Genomic DNA, 15,366 nt, shown 5'->3' on the forward strand with positions numbered 1-15,366 from the left:
TTTTTTTTTGGTTTTTCTCCGGTACCAGGAACTGAACTCACGACCTTGCGCTTGCTAGGCAGGCGCTTTGCCACTGAGCTAAATCCCCAGCCCCTGTTGTTCTTTTGTTTGTGGTCCTTTTATGTCTTTCTAATATATCCTTCAGAGCATTCTGAAGAGATGGTTTTGTGCTCATAAATTCCTTCAGTTGTTCTTTGTCATGGAAATATATTATTTCTCCACCAATTTTTAAAGATAGTTTTGTGGCATATTTTAATCAAGTTTAAACATTGTTTTCCTTTAGGGCTTGAAATACCTCACTCCAAGCTCTCCTTGATTTGAAGGTTTGTCTTGAGATGTCTGGTGTGATTCTGATGTGCTTTCCTTTATAGGTGATTTGTTTCTTTTCTCTAGCTGTTTTTCATATTTTGTTCTTGTGTTGAATTTCTGGAATCCTGATTATTATATGCCTTGGTTTAGATTTATTTTGATAATGGTTATTTGGAGTTCTATATGCTTCATTTAATAGTATGTTAAATTCTTCATCTGTCTTTGTTAAGTTTTCTGCCATTATTTTGGTGAAGAGGTTTTAAATGGCCTCTGCCCTGTACGCAGCTTTCTTACTAACTCCAGTCAATGTTATATTGTCCTTATTTGCTTCATCTTGTAGTTGTTGGATGGATTTTTCTGTGGGCTCTTGCCATTTTTAAAATATAGTATTTTCCTGGTACTAGTCACAATTCTGTCTTCTAGATTTGATATTGTATACTCACCTTCATTCAATCTATTGTGCATACTTTCAATGGGATAAAATTAATTTTTTGAAAGAAAAAAGGAAAATTTTATACCATCAGAATTAAAAACATTTTTTTGAAAATGAAATGTCAAAAGTGAAAATCATTAAGGAGGAATAATTCAGTTTATTACAGAACCCTTTTAAAATGCTACTGCACCTCCAAGGATACCAGAAAATAATTTTCAAAATTATAAAATAAATACTGGAAGTAGATTTTTGAAAAGCAAATAAAGAATAAAGGATTATTGTCCACAAAAATGAACCACTAAATTTACACATGTAGAAAAATAGGCAAAGTACCTAAAAAGTAATTAAGAGAATAACACATGAAATAATAAACAATCCCTAAATAATTAAAAGGTAATATACAATGTATTTTAACTTTCAAAATACAGAATATTTGGGACTGTATCACACATTAGAAACTCTATGCATTATTTTTTTAAAGTGTACACAAAATATTTTGGGATAAGCATCAACTTGGTAATGTTAGGTAAGCTAAAATAATGATTATTGGAATATAATAATGCATAAAAAAATGATGTATATAGCTTGAAGAGATCCTGGCATTTTGGATCGTAGAAACAGTAACATTTTCTTTAATCAAACCTTGAAACAGGAAATATATGTATAAATACAAGAAAAATTAACTTTTATTTAAATAATATAAAGGAATTCATACATGTAGTAACAACAGCTACACAGTTCATATTCTCACAAAAGAAATGTATAGTAAAGCAGATTGTAGAACAAAAATGCATTATACTGTTAATCACATAAAATACACTATGCAAAATAGTACAACAGATTATGATCTGGGGGAAAATATAGTAAAATATAATGATATGGTTAAAAATTAACAGAATAATTCATTATTAAAGAATTAAATATTTAAATATTCATGAAATGTGTATATTTTAAAAATTTAATTAATTTTGACAAATATACATATGCATGTAATTTCCACTCAACAGTATGTCCTCTATTGCCTCTACCTTGTTAAACTTCAGGCCATACATAAATACTATTTCTATTTTCATGAATGTAAATTTGCTTTTGACCATTTTTGAATTTCTTATAAAATGGATTCTGTGCAGCTATACATTGATTATTTTTGCTCAATGTATTATTTTTGGACTTGGAAGTAACTCATTATTTAATGTCACTATATTCAAACACATATTATGAATATGCTGCTTTTAAAATTTCTTTTAATAATCATGAAATTGATGATAGTTTATAATATTAAGACTGAAAGTTCTGTGTACATTCTTACAGAAGAGATTTTAAAATTTCTTTTTGGTATAGCTCTAGAAGGAAGGCTACATCTTAGGGTACTAGTGTGTTTATCTTCATTAGAAAATACCAATTTTGTACAGTTGATATATCATTGTGCATCTTTCTGCTGAGTCCATTTTTCACCTCAAAATGTTCTCATATAGGACGCAGAGAAAGTAAGTAAAGGGAAAACAGGAGAGGGCATGGGAGGGGAGAAGACAGGAAGGAAGAAGGGGGAGAGGTAGAGTGAATGAAAGAGTTATCATTGATACTGTGATAAGGGAAATAAAATAATCATAATACTGCGAGCTATTTCATGCCAGAAAAAATATATAATCTGTATGAAGGAAGATATTCCAAACAATTTAAGAAAAGACAAGAAGGGATATTCTTAAAGAATGTTCCATAGGCCTCCTATTATTTGGATACCAAAAATCCTACAAAGGCATCACAAATATAGGAAATTATAGATCAATATTCCTCAAGAATGTCAATATAAAACTTCTCAATCACTGGAAACTGAATTCAGCAACATAAAATAGATCATATATCTGAAATTTAACCCCAGGAAGAAAGATTATCTTAACATATGAAAATCAGTCAATTCAATGCATTTTAAAATATAATTTAGAATTTAAAATACAAGATCTTTTCAATAAAAGCATTTGACAAAATTCAATAGCTTTCACAACAAAAGCACTTTATAAACCAAGACAGAAAAGGGACTTAAACCACATTTCCCACATGTAATTTGACATAGTTTCTATGACTCATTATCCTCCTGCCCACATGCAGCTCTAAGATACATTTGCCACTTTTTCTCACCATGTATCCTTTCCTTTGTTCCTTATACCAATGGTCTTTAAAAGTATCAAATCCCCATTATGCTTTTATTTCTGCAATTATTCTTGTTTCTGTATTTCAATTTATATTTATTCCAAATGAGTTTAAAACTATACATACAGTTTTTTCCTCTAAAGGAGGTAACATTATTAATTCTCTAATTGCCATTTTGGAATTTAATAACTGCCTCAAAATTAATAACGCATAATAGAATTTCAAATCTGCAAGTTTTTGTTCCTTTTCTTGTATTTATCAAACTGTGGTTCTGGGCAACTTATAAGGATTGGTTTGCATTATTTTCAAATATCAAGTAGCAACCAAGTCCTACTAAATTTTTAATCAAAGTGAAAGGTGACTTTATGTGGTAGACTTAAAGAAATGTTAACATTTCTGATATATCTAGTAATTTTTCCTTGAATCAATCTTGTTAATAACTTCAGATAAGACACAACTGTCATTATGATAGTGACATCAATGTTTTATTTATTTTTTCAAATCTTCCCTGGCATTGTTTAGAATTCTTTGCTGTCTTTTCAGATAGATACTATAAAGTTTTGCATATTAGTTCTCTTACGCAGTCTTCCTTTTAAACATCTTATTAAACCCAAAGACCTAAAATAGGTAAGACTCCTATGGCACAATAGTGGCTGAATTGGTAATAACTTTTACCTGGAAAGTGACTTGTGCCCAAATTTCTTTGTAAGATTAATTTGTAGATTTTCTTGTATGATAAAAGGAATTTTCTGACTACAGTAATCTTGACTTCAAGATTTATTTCTCTCTTATTTCAAAATTGAAAGAATTGCTCACAAATTTGCAGACAGTTCTGCTGATGCACATATTTATAAAGACCACATTATATCCTGCTGTGAAAGTTTCATTTTACAACTCCTACTATTGAGAGAAGTTTTTTCATAAATTGGTAAATTGTGGGAAATGAAAAATTAGAGCCAATATTTAACCTTAGAACATAACACTTGTGAATTATATTTAACCTTTCTCATCATTTTCACACAATTTGCCTTAAAATTTGTGAAGTAAATTGAATACTTTGAAATATTTGGGGGCTACATAAAGGATCTCAATGTTTTCTTAATTTTGTCAATATTTGTGAGATGGCTTGCTTCCAAATTGTCTGAATATGAATCCATTTCATAGAAAGTAAACAGCAATCTACCTGTGGTGAATTCATTTGGTGCTGTTTAACATTACCATTTCCTTTAAATGAGCCAACATCTGCTCTTGTGAGGCTCCAGGTGTATAACAATTCACTGTATCCACTTTTGCTGCCACTATACCAGCATTTCTTAATGAGGTCAACAAATCCAAGTGTCAAATTGTAGTTTCAAAATGCAACACTGCTTCCCAATAAGTACATTTCTGTTGCATAAAAGATGTGGAAGGAAATTTAACAACTATGGAAAACGGAAAATATAATCTAATCAGGGAAGCTATCTGTTTACTAAGTAATGTATAACATAGGATTTTTAAAGCTCTATAAGGACAAATCACTTTCATGTTAAACTAATTATAACTGTTTACAAAATAATATTTTTCTGTTAAAAAATAAACAGAATAATACATGATATTATTTAATTGAAAAGTACCCAGACTAATTAAGCTACATATATTTATATATGTGTATGATTTCTATGATATTTGATATACATATACTATTGGTATGCTTATTCTTTGAACCAAATTCAAGCCTCTACTCTATTACTTTCTAACCATATGGAGTTCATGTTCTACTACTTCTATCCTGTCCTTCCTTATATCCAGCCAAATTGGCCCTTTCTGTGATGTAAACACACTGAGCTGTTGATAGGTTTAACATCTATATTTCTGCATTTCCCTCTGAATGATGTTTCACTTAATCATTGCAAAATTGACCCTTTCTTGACATTGTAATCTCTTTTTTATATGTAAATGTCCAGAGACCTACTTTGAAATTCTGGAGACTCCTTTGAGTTTCTGTAGAATTAACCACTATCAGATATTCTCCTGTTTCCTTATTCTTAGTCTGTTTATAATTCTACCCAATATAAATGAAAGATAAATACTTCAATTACAAAACCACTTTCTATTTTGCAGTTTTATTTCAATATTATATATAATAATTGACACACTTATTATATATATGGTTGGCAGAGCCTAATTCACACAGGATCACATGGATCGCTACACGACACATAACTAACTAAATTTTGCAATAAAGAAGCTTCAGTTCATTCCCTTTTTAGGTCATTCCTTAGAGCTGGATCTTAATCATTCAGCTCTTGATTCAAGATTCTTAATTAGTCATATATTCAAATATGTTCACTTATATTATTTTTATTATTATATGCAGTTTATTTCCTGCATGGCACTGTATGAAAGAATTATTTTATTGAATACCTTTACCTTTAGCTTCTCTCCCTATAATACATAATCCATAAAAGCAAGGATACTCTTTGCTTTGCCCACGCTATTATAGGCAATTAAGTTAGATAAAAATTAATCTACAGTTAAAGAGGAACTGGGCTTTCAATGAAGTCAGCAGAAAAAATAAAGATTTTAGAATTGGAGATGTATCTAAAGACCCGGCCTCAAGAAAAAGGTGCAATGACCAGATCTATCTGCCTCCCTAAGGGATATACAATACCTTGAAATTGTACTATAGATAGCACCACCTGGTCCAGAAAGTCCAGATAGGTATCAGTCACCCAAGTGTGTGACCAGAGCATCTGGATCCATTCCTTCCTAAAAAATACCTTTGTTCTTTCCCTGTACGCTTGCTGTGTAACACCTGCTTCATGATTGGATCAACATTAGCTAAGCAGCTATACTTGCATTTTTGGATTTTGTTTGTTTGTTTGCTTGCTTGTTTGTTTGTTTTTCGGTCCTGGGAATCGAACTCACGACCTTGCGCTTACCAGGCAGGTGCTATGCTGCTGAGCTAAATCCCCAGCCCAGCAGCTATACTTGTAATCTGATAGACTGATTATAGTTTGACCCATATTATAACCACATTATGACTTAGCTGTATAAATTCCCCTTGACAAGGGGTCTCAGTGGCAAACTACTTCCAGGATCCTTCCTGCCTCTCAAGATCTCTCAATGAACCTTTCCTACTCTTAACATTCTTTGCCTATTGGAATTCACTCCTTGATTTCAGGGGACAGTAACACAGCCCATCTGATATCTGGCAAGTTGAGAGTTATGTCCCCAATGTCAACAGTTGTATAGCTGGTAACAACTCCAGTGCCTAGTATATGATACTTACAGTATTAGCTGAAAGAATGATTGGTGAATATAATATGATGTGTATTTTACAGGTTATATTTAGTAGTTTTGGAGATCATTCCAATATGCTTGGGGGTGTAGAGAGGAGAGACAGAGAGAATGAGAGATTTTCTATTTTCTGTTTTTAACAATATAAAAACAGTAAGAGAAAAAATAGAAGAAGGTGGAGAGAATATTTGACAGAGAGGGGTTCTATGTATGTGAAGAAGAGAAAGATATATTTTTGGAGGTTATAAGACATCCTGGTAGATAACTCAAATAAGTAGCTGGATACATAAGATCGATGTTCAGTAGCAAGGTTTCAGCTAAGATTTTGTTTGTATATCAAGACTATATAGTGGGAATTTAAATGCATTTATACATATCAAATCACTTCAAGGAAGTGTATAAATTTTTAGAAAGGAAAAAACAACTCCCTCTATTTTCCTAAAATTCATAGGTTTGTGGGAGGGTTATGAGGTTCTTAAGTGTGAAAGGGTGAAGTAGGAAAATGATAAAGTTGTGAAAAGACAATATTTCTAGAAGGGAAAAGCAGTAACCACTTCTTTAAAACAATGGATTACAAGAAAACGAATGATACTGTAAAAGGCAGTTTGGCTAGGTAGTTAATAAGTAGGCAGCCAGTAATGGACAGTCTAAGATAGCTTTGGCTGATTATAGAGAAAAGAGCATATATATCACACTTAAGAACTAAAGCAACACATACAACTATTTAAGGTTAGAAATGCAAAATCAAGTACAAGAAAAGGATAATGAGTTAAAATAAGAACCCTAACTCTCAGGAAGGAATCTTCTTGGGCACAATATGCTAAAGTACTTAACAAATCTCTACCTCCCGGTTCAGTTTCATGAACTTAGAAATACTATAGAGTAACAATTTCTTAACTCAGCTGAGTAACTGATTTTCTTTAAACTCTGTATTACAAAGTCTAAATCCCAATTGTTTATTCCAAACCACAGAGCTACCTGTAGTAGGTGATCAGTGTATAACTAAGCAAGGTCCTTGCTCTTCTTATCCATATAGAATCAAGAGAAAGAATATCCTTTAGCATTTTACATTCAACATCTCATCCCAACCAGAATTTTTCCTCATCTTAAATTTCCAATAAGCAGTTCCTCTTCAACCTACTTTGTGTCCACAATTTCATGCTTTGGCTTTGTAAGAAAAAAGGCTTTTTTTTTAATTTTAATTTTTTTACAATGACAGCTATTTCAATACAGAGCATTAACGTGACATGTAGAAAAGTGATATGAAATTATAAGTAAATGTGCTGAAAACTTCAGTCAGGACAGGGGATTTTCTCTATATTAGTTATAAATATTTCTAAAAATCTACCATCTGGAGATAGTTAATAGTATACTTTTGATAAATTTCTCTGGGCCTGTTCAAGACCAGATAGGTAATCTGACTAGTCAATATCTGAAGAGTTACTTACATCACCTACTGAAGAAAAGGGTTATCCAAATGATCATGAGGACTTGACTCTACACTAAAATCATTTTCCACAAGTCATCTGAAAGGATATGTTAGAGGAAATTTTCTTCTTTAGTTTCTTCTAACCTGTTTTAACACTTACATCTTACTTATGTCTTTTTTTCTCCAAAGTTAAGTTAAAGTTAATTTAAATTTAACTGCAGTTTTATTACAAAAACTATTCCAATCTTCCCTAATATACTATTTCACTTAATATAGAAAGGTAATTTAGACATTTAACAGGTACAAAAAAGAAAATAACAGCTAGTTACAATAATGTCTTTTGTTGGATTGTTTATTCAAAGCTTAGAAGAATCATAAAGTGTGAAAGAGACAATAATTCATAGTCTTATCAAGATTTGAAAGAGCTTCTGAATCCATTGTTGGAATCAATTATGAATTTTTCTCTCCTAGCGCTTCAATGAGAACTCTATAAAGGTAACAGTATTTCCAAATTTCACTTAAAAAGAAACAAGACTGATCTAAGTGAATTTTAGTCACTGAGAAAAATAAATAACTATATTTAAATTGACAGCCACATTCAGAATATCTAATTATTGTACTGCAATTATAATTATACTGCTTGGTACCACTGATTCTCAGATACAAAACAGGCCTTCTTCAAGTTTTCCTAACTTTGTAAAACTTAGAAACTATTTTATGTACAGTGGAAAAAGGAAGACGAACAGATAATAAAGTTACTTCAAGAGTTACTTTTGTGTAATTAGGCATTCATTTAGTAAGGAAAGAAAAATGTTTCAAATAAAATTAGTAAACGGAATCAACTTTCCCGCATTACAATTCTCATTTTTCCACTTAACACATTCTCTATATATTCTGTGTCTTTATGTACTTGTAACATTAAAAGAAATTATATTACCAAGTATATGGAACTAAGGAGTTTTATAAACTAACAATATATTAAATTGACCAAGATAAGAAAGTCTTTATATAAGTATGTGAAACAAAGTTATGTTTGCAAAAATCCTCAGGAAGATATTTTCCCAGTAAATTAATTAAAACCATACTCATTTCCAAACCAAAAATAGAAAAATTTCAAGTTTTTCTGAAAGATTTTTGAAGGAAAATTAAAACATGTTAAAAACATGGGAAGCAAAGATTAAAATAGATGATTTTGTGACTCTATAATACCAGATATTTAGCTAATTCTTGATATGTTCTGATGGTCTGTCTTGGGAAAGGCACTTAATTTTCTGAACCTCAGCTTCCTCATCTCCCCCCAAAATAATAGAAATGGTCACTAAGGCTGAATCTTAGTAGTTATGATGACCTGATGTACTAGAGTTATTGAATGATAAAACTGTCATCTAAGTCAAGGTTGCAAACCTTTCTGCGATGCAGCTTTTGGAGCTATGTGAACTTTGCACATTTCTGACCTCAGAACTCTGTTCATTCCTTGCTGTCCAGACCTCAATTTTAAAAGCTATGACATAATATCTACACCAAAAGACTACTGTGATTATTAAATAAAGTGTATCAGTCATATGCCATAATGCGTGAAAGTTATCAATAGACTGAAATTTGTCTTACTTTGCATCTTTGAATTTTATATTGTGAGTAAATTTTTGAATATAGCTTGTAGGGGATGGTAACTCTTACAATATCCTCTTAAGATAGAATAATTCTAGTCTTAATGCAAGCCTCAAAATGTGTCTTGAGAAACATCCCAGAGGGGTTGTAAAAAGTTAACTTTGCAGTCCTGACTTAGCCCTGGAATGCTTCTCCAAAGACAAAGAAACCCGGGCTTAGATAACTACCTATGACCTTGCCTGGGTTGATTCATCCTTTCCCTGGCCCTAGATAAATATTGTAACCATAAAGAAAATGTATGATAATCTAAAGGGGGACATATAGAACAGAGTACAGAAAGTATATATCATTGTGGTTGGGCTCATGACTGGAGCCTGTCCCGGTTACACGGCACAGGAAAACAACCTGTGGCCAGGGCTACAATATTCCAATCTGTTACCATGGAAAACAAAAATGTATATAAACTGGGACAGAAGGCAAGTCCACACCCACTTCCCAGATTGGCAAATGGAAGAGGGTGGCTAGCCCCAAATTAAACTCTCATTTTGTTCTTCTTGGACTCGGGTCTCTTGTGGAATACAGCCCAACTTATGCCAAGTGGGGGTAGGGGGATTTCTCCATAACAAGCTCACAGAAAAAAATCAAAGCAAAACGGCAATTTAGAAGTTTAAAGCTCAGTTATAAGCTCTTCTCTCTTATAATTCGAGCACATCTTCTGCTATGATCTGCCTGCAGCAGGAATGATGTATGAATTCTATCCTCTTCTTTCTACCCTTTCCCACCTGGCTTCATGTGAACAGAAGTGTTGTGTGGAAGATGAGTTTCTGGAGAAACAGATACTTCCTAGAAAGTTATTGATATCAGTGATATGACTATCTAACATAAGAAATCCACAAGCATCAATAAAGGAAAAAAAACAAAAAAATAGAAAATTATAAGACAAAGAAGCAAAATGCAATCTCAAACACTAAGGCCACCCAGAAGAAGTTGAGGGCAAAAACAGATAGAGAAAATGGAATTCAACAAATGGAACTGTGAAATGAGATAAGTAAAAGTGAAGTGTAAGTGAAAAAACAAATGGAAGAGGAAATAGAAAAAATAATCTCTGAGGTACAATAAGAAATGTCTATCAAAATGAAAAAACTTAAAGCAGACATAGGTGAACAAGTAGAGGAGCTCAAGAAAAATCAGGGAAAACATGAGTGCCAAACATAGACAAGAAATAGAATCAAAGAAGCAAATACAAACAGATTATAAACTCTTCTGAGAGTATGTTCAAGAGAGTGAATGAAGGCAAGGAGAGAACATCAGATTTAGAATACATGAATATGAGCAGCAACTAGGAAAAGAAAAATATATTAAAAATAACAAGAGATCACAAAAAATCATTCCACCAGCTTCAACAAAAAGCAAACAAGAATAGCTAAAGTTGATTGGAATCAGTGAGCAAACTGGAGGTAGTGCAAACGCCATTGAAAGCATCTTCACTAAAATAATGGCAGAAAACTTACCAAATAAGGATAAAGAACTGGGTATACAAAAATTAAAGCATATAGATCTTCAAATAGCATGACCTAAATAAATCTAACCAAAGCATAAATAATAATGATTCCAGAAATTCAGCAGAAGAATAAAATATGAAAAACAGCTAGAGAAAAGAAACAAATCAGCTATGAAGGAAAGCACATCAGAATCACACCAGGCATCTCAAGACAAACCTTCAAATCAAGGAGAGTTTGGAGTGAGGTATTTCAAGCCCTAAAAGAAAACATTGTTCAACCCCAATTAATGTATGCCACAAAACTACCTTACAAATTGATGGAGAAATAAAATACTTCTATGACAAAGCAAAACTGAAGAAATTTATCACTACTAAACCAACTCTACAGAATGTTCTGAAGGATATATCAGAGATCACTAAGACCACAATTACATTAACACTAATAGGAGGAAGCCAGCAGGCAGGGCAATTAATTAAGTAATGGAGAAAGACAGCGAACAAAGAGGAACACAACATGAAATATAAAAACCAATACATATCAGTTATAAGCATCAATATAAATAATCTGAACTCACAAATCAAAAGAAACAAGCTGGCAGAATGGATCAAGAAGTAAGATCTAATAATTTGCTGCATTCAAGACATACATTTAACCAAAAAAGAAATTCATGGACTAAAAGTCAAAGGATGGAAAATAATTCTGAATCTCAGAAAAACAGCAGGCATGGCTATTCTGTTTGAAGACAATGGACACTTTAAATCAAAACTGATGAAAAGAGACAAAGAAGGTCACTATATACTTGTTAAGACAAAACTTCAAGAATTGATAACGAACAAATATTTATGCACCAAACACTGGTGCACTCAACTACATACAATAAGCATTAATAAATATGAGAAATCAAATAAGAATTTACACAATTGTAGTAAATGACTTTAATACACTGCTCTTAGAAACGGATCAACTAGACAAAAAATCAACACAGAAATATTAAAATTAAAACAAAACCTGTGAACAAATGCACTTGGTAGATATCTACAGACTATTCTGCCACAAAAAATCAGAATATACATTCTTCTCAGCTGCATATGGATGTTCTCCAAGATAGACCATATATTAGCTGACAAAACATGTTTAAATAGATGTATAGGAATTGAAATTATTCCACGCATGCTAGCTGACCACAGCACAAGAAAACTGGAAATCAATGACAAAAGAAATCAGAAAAACTACATTAACAAACAGAGATTAAACAATGCCTTTCTCTAAATCCTATTTTTCACAGAGGAAATTAAAGATGAACATATGCAATTAAATGATAATGCTTATAAAACATAATGAAACTTGTGGAAAACAATGAAAGTAATCCAATGAGGGTAATTCATAGCAGTGAACTCACACATCAGGAAAGTTAAATAAACTCAAATAAACAATGTAATGTTGAAATTCAAATTTCTAGAAAATGAATAAATCAAACCCAACACTCATACATGGGAGGAAATTATAAAGATATAAGCGGAAATAAATACAATGGGTTCTAAGAAAACAATACAATCAGTTAATTAAAAATTTGATTCTTTTAAAGAATAAGTACAATTGATAAACCATTAGCCAACTTCATCAAAAAGAGGAAAGATAAAAACACATTCAAAAAATTAGGAGTAAAAATGATGAAATCACAACAGATGCCACAGAAATCCAGGATATCATCAATACCTACTGTGAGAACTTCATTCTAAAATGATAGAAAACACAGAAGAAATGGGCACATTTCTAGTCACAACAGAATTGCCAAAACTAATTCAAGAGGATATAAATATGTTAAGTTGCTTAGTATCACCAATGAAATTGAAAATGTAACTAAAGATTAATCAACAAAGAAAAGCCCAGGCCCTGAGGGATTGACTGTTGAAATTTACAAGAATTTTAGATAAGAATTAGGGCCACTAATGCTGAAACTTTTTAAAGAAATTGAAAGAGATGTGGTACTTCCAAAATCATTTTGTAGAAGACCCTACAAAATTAAACCAAAAACGTTATAGATTTAACATCCAAATAGAGAAATTAAGGAAAGCACACCCTTCACAATAGTATCTAAAAACTGAAATACTTAGATATATCTAACAAAAAATGTAGATGATCCACACAGTGAAAATTACAATACCCTAAATAAAGCAGATTGAAGAGAATATCAAAAATGGAAAGATAGGGGGCTGGGGGTTTAGCTCAGTGGCACAGCACCTGCCTGGCAAATGCGAGGTCATGAGTTCGATTCCCAGTACTGGGAAAAAAAAAAAAAACAAAACAAAACAAAGGAAAGATGTCCCTTCTTCCTGGATAAGAAGGTCTAATATATTGAAAACGGTTATACTCCCATAACTGCTATTCAGATTTAATGCAATCCAAATAAAAATACCATTAACATACCTCACAGAACTAGAGAAAATATTCCTAAAATTCATTTTGAGCTAGAAGCGTCCTAGAACAGCTAAAGTAATTCTGGGAAACAAAGGCAAGTCAGACAGCATCACAAACCCAGACCTGAAATTATTCTACAAAGCTACTATGATAAAATCAGCATGGTATTGGCAAAAAAAAAGGGCTGAGGATCAGTGTAACAGACTACAAGATGCAGACACAACCCTAAACATACTCAATCCACTTAACTTTGATGAAGGAATTAAACCTGTTCACTGGTAGAAAGATAGTCTCATTAATAAATGGTGATAAAAAAAACCTGAATTTCCACATGCAGAAGACTCAAAGTAGACCCATGTCTATCACCATGTATGAAAGTTAAATCAAAATGAATCAAAGGTCTGAATATTAAAATAGAAACACTAAATCTACTGGAAGAGAAAATAGGTAGAAATCTTGAAGGCATATGTGTGGGCAGACACTTCAAAAAAAAATCCAGACTGCAAGGGAAATATTACACAGAATCAACAAATGGGCTCTTGCCTTATTAAAAAGCATTTGTAGATCAAAAGAAATCACCCAAAGAGTGAAAAGACACTTATTTAGAGTGGGAAAAATTATAGCCAATTGTTCTTCTGATGAAGCACTTATATCTAAGGCATATAATATATTGGAAAAATCAGACCCCCCAAATTCAAAGACTGAATCCCAAAATGGACATCTGGGTTGAGTACACACTTCTTACATGCAGAAATACAAATGGTAAACAAACACATGAAAAATGTTCAACATCATTGATCATTCCAGAGATGCAAATTAAAACAACACTGAGATTCCATTTCACCCCAGAAAGAATGGCTATTATCATCAAGAACATATGTTGGTGGGGCCATGGGGGAGAAGGAACCCTTCTCCACTTTTGGAGGGAGTTTAGAGTGGTGCTACTACTATGGAAATTAATGTATAGATACCTTTAAAAAGTAGGATTAGAGGTCCCATTTGACCCAGCTATTCCCAGAAGATACCCAGAAGGTTTAAAAATAGAGGGTAACATTGAACACCCACTCATTTGTGGAAATGCTTCCACTGAAAGCACAGAGAGCAAAGGCACTCAAAGCACACTAGTCACTGGTGTTGATATTATCATGAACTATCACTTCAAGGAAACCGGCTTCACAAAAGAGGCCTATGAGAACCACATCAAAACTATATGAAATCAATCAAAGTCAAACTTGAACAAAGACCAAAAAGAGTATAACTGTTTATGAATGTGGTTGCAGGACAAATGGAGCACATCTTTGCTAATTTCAAAAACACCAGTTCTTTATTAATACAGACATGAATCCAGATGGCATGATTGCTCTTCTGGACTACCATGAAGATGGTGTGGTCTCATTTATGAATTTCTTTAAAGATTTTTTAAAAATGGAAGCATGTTAATGGATTTGGTGGTTTCCTTGTATCTCTCACTTGGCATAAGTGGCTGCTGCTTGTCAGTCACACCAGTCCAGGATTTTAGACAAATGGGACTGATGTCAACTTACTGCTTCCTTTATTTTGACTGTGATTTATTTAGAGTGAAGGCAATGATTTTAAGGTCATTGCTCCATGCTAGGTTGTCCACTCTACCTTCACTTTTAGGTTGTCTAAAACTAAAGTTTATTTAAACTCATTTGAGAGAATTTAGTTTACTACATATATAAAATAAATCCATCATAGCGTTTATGGAATAGATAGAGCCTGGTCACTCATAGACCAATACTAGAAAGCATAAGACTGTCTTCAGATAACTTCTGGAGTAGCAACTACTTCTCAGACAAGAATATATGATGAGAATCAAAGTTTTAATTCTGAGTTGTTGTGAAGGGAAAACAGCTGTGTTCATAGCAGTGGCAACATTTTATGTGGAGCCTTATGTATTTCATCAGCTATAATGAAAGTAGTTAATGCAGGAAGAGATTACCAAAAGAATAAATATATATAACTCAGAAGCAAAAAAAAAATTAAAAATTAAAATAAAAGGCAGATCTCCTGAAGTCCTCAGGAAACCCTTTAGAAAAATAAAGACTAACTAAGAATTATAATTGTGTGGGAAGATTGAGGTCATGTATTTAAAAAGGAAGGAAGAAAGAATGGAATAAAGGAATGGAGGAAGGGAGGACAGGAAGAAAGGAAATTGATTTCTGTGGTCAGTTCTGTTTAAAGTGGTTTCATGTCTAAATGGGTTTTCATTTCCCCTC

The 15,366-nt window shown here is 32.4% G+C and overlaps 1 pseudogene; it reads left to right on the forward strand.

Moving 5' to 3' along the window:
- The first annotated feature begins 10,878 nt into the window (after positions 1 to 10,878).
- LOC106147965 lies at positions 10,879 to 14,566 on the forward strand (annotated as a pseudogene).
- Positions 14,567 to 15,366: the final 800 nt, after the last annotated feature.

This window comes from Chinchilla lanigera, unplaced genomic scaffold (genome assembly GCF_000276665.1).
Source record: "Chinchilla lanigera isolate Chin_1 unplaced genomic scaffold, ChiLan1.0 scaffold00001, whole genome shotgun sequence".
In the NCBI taxonomy this organism is placed as follows: Eukaryota; Metazoa; Chordata; class Mammalia; order Rodentia; family Chinchillidae; genus Chinchilla; species Chinchilla lanigera.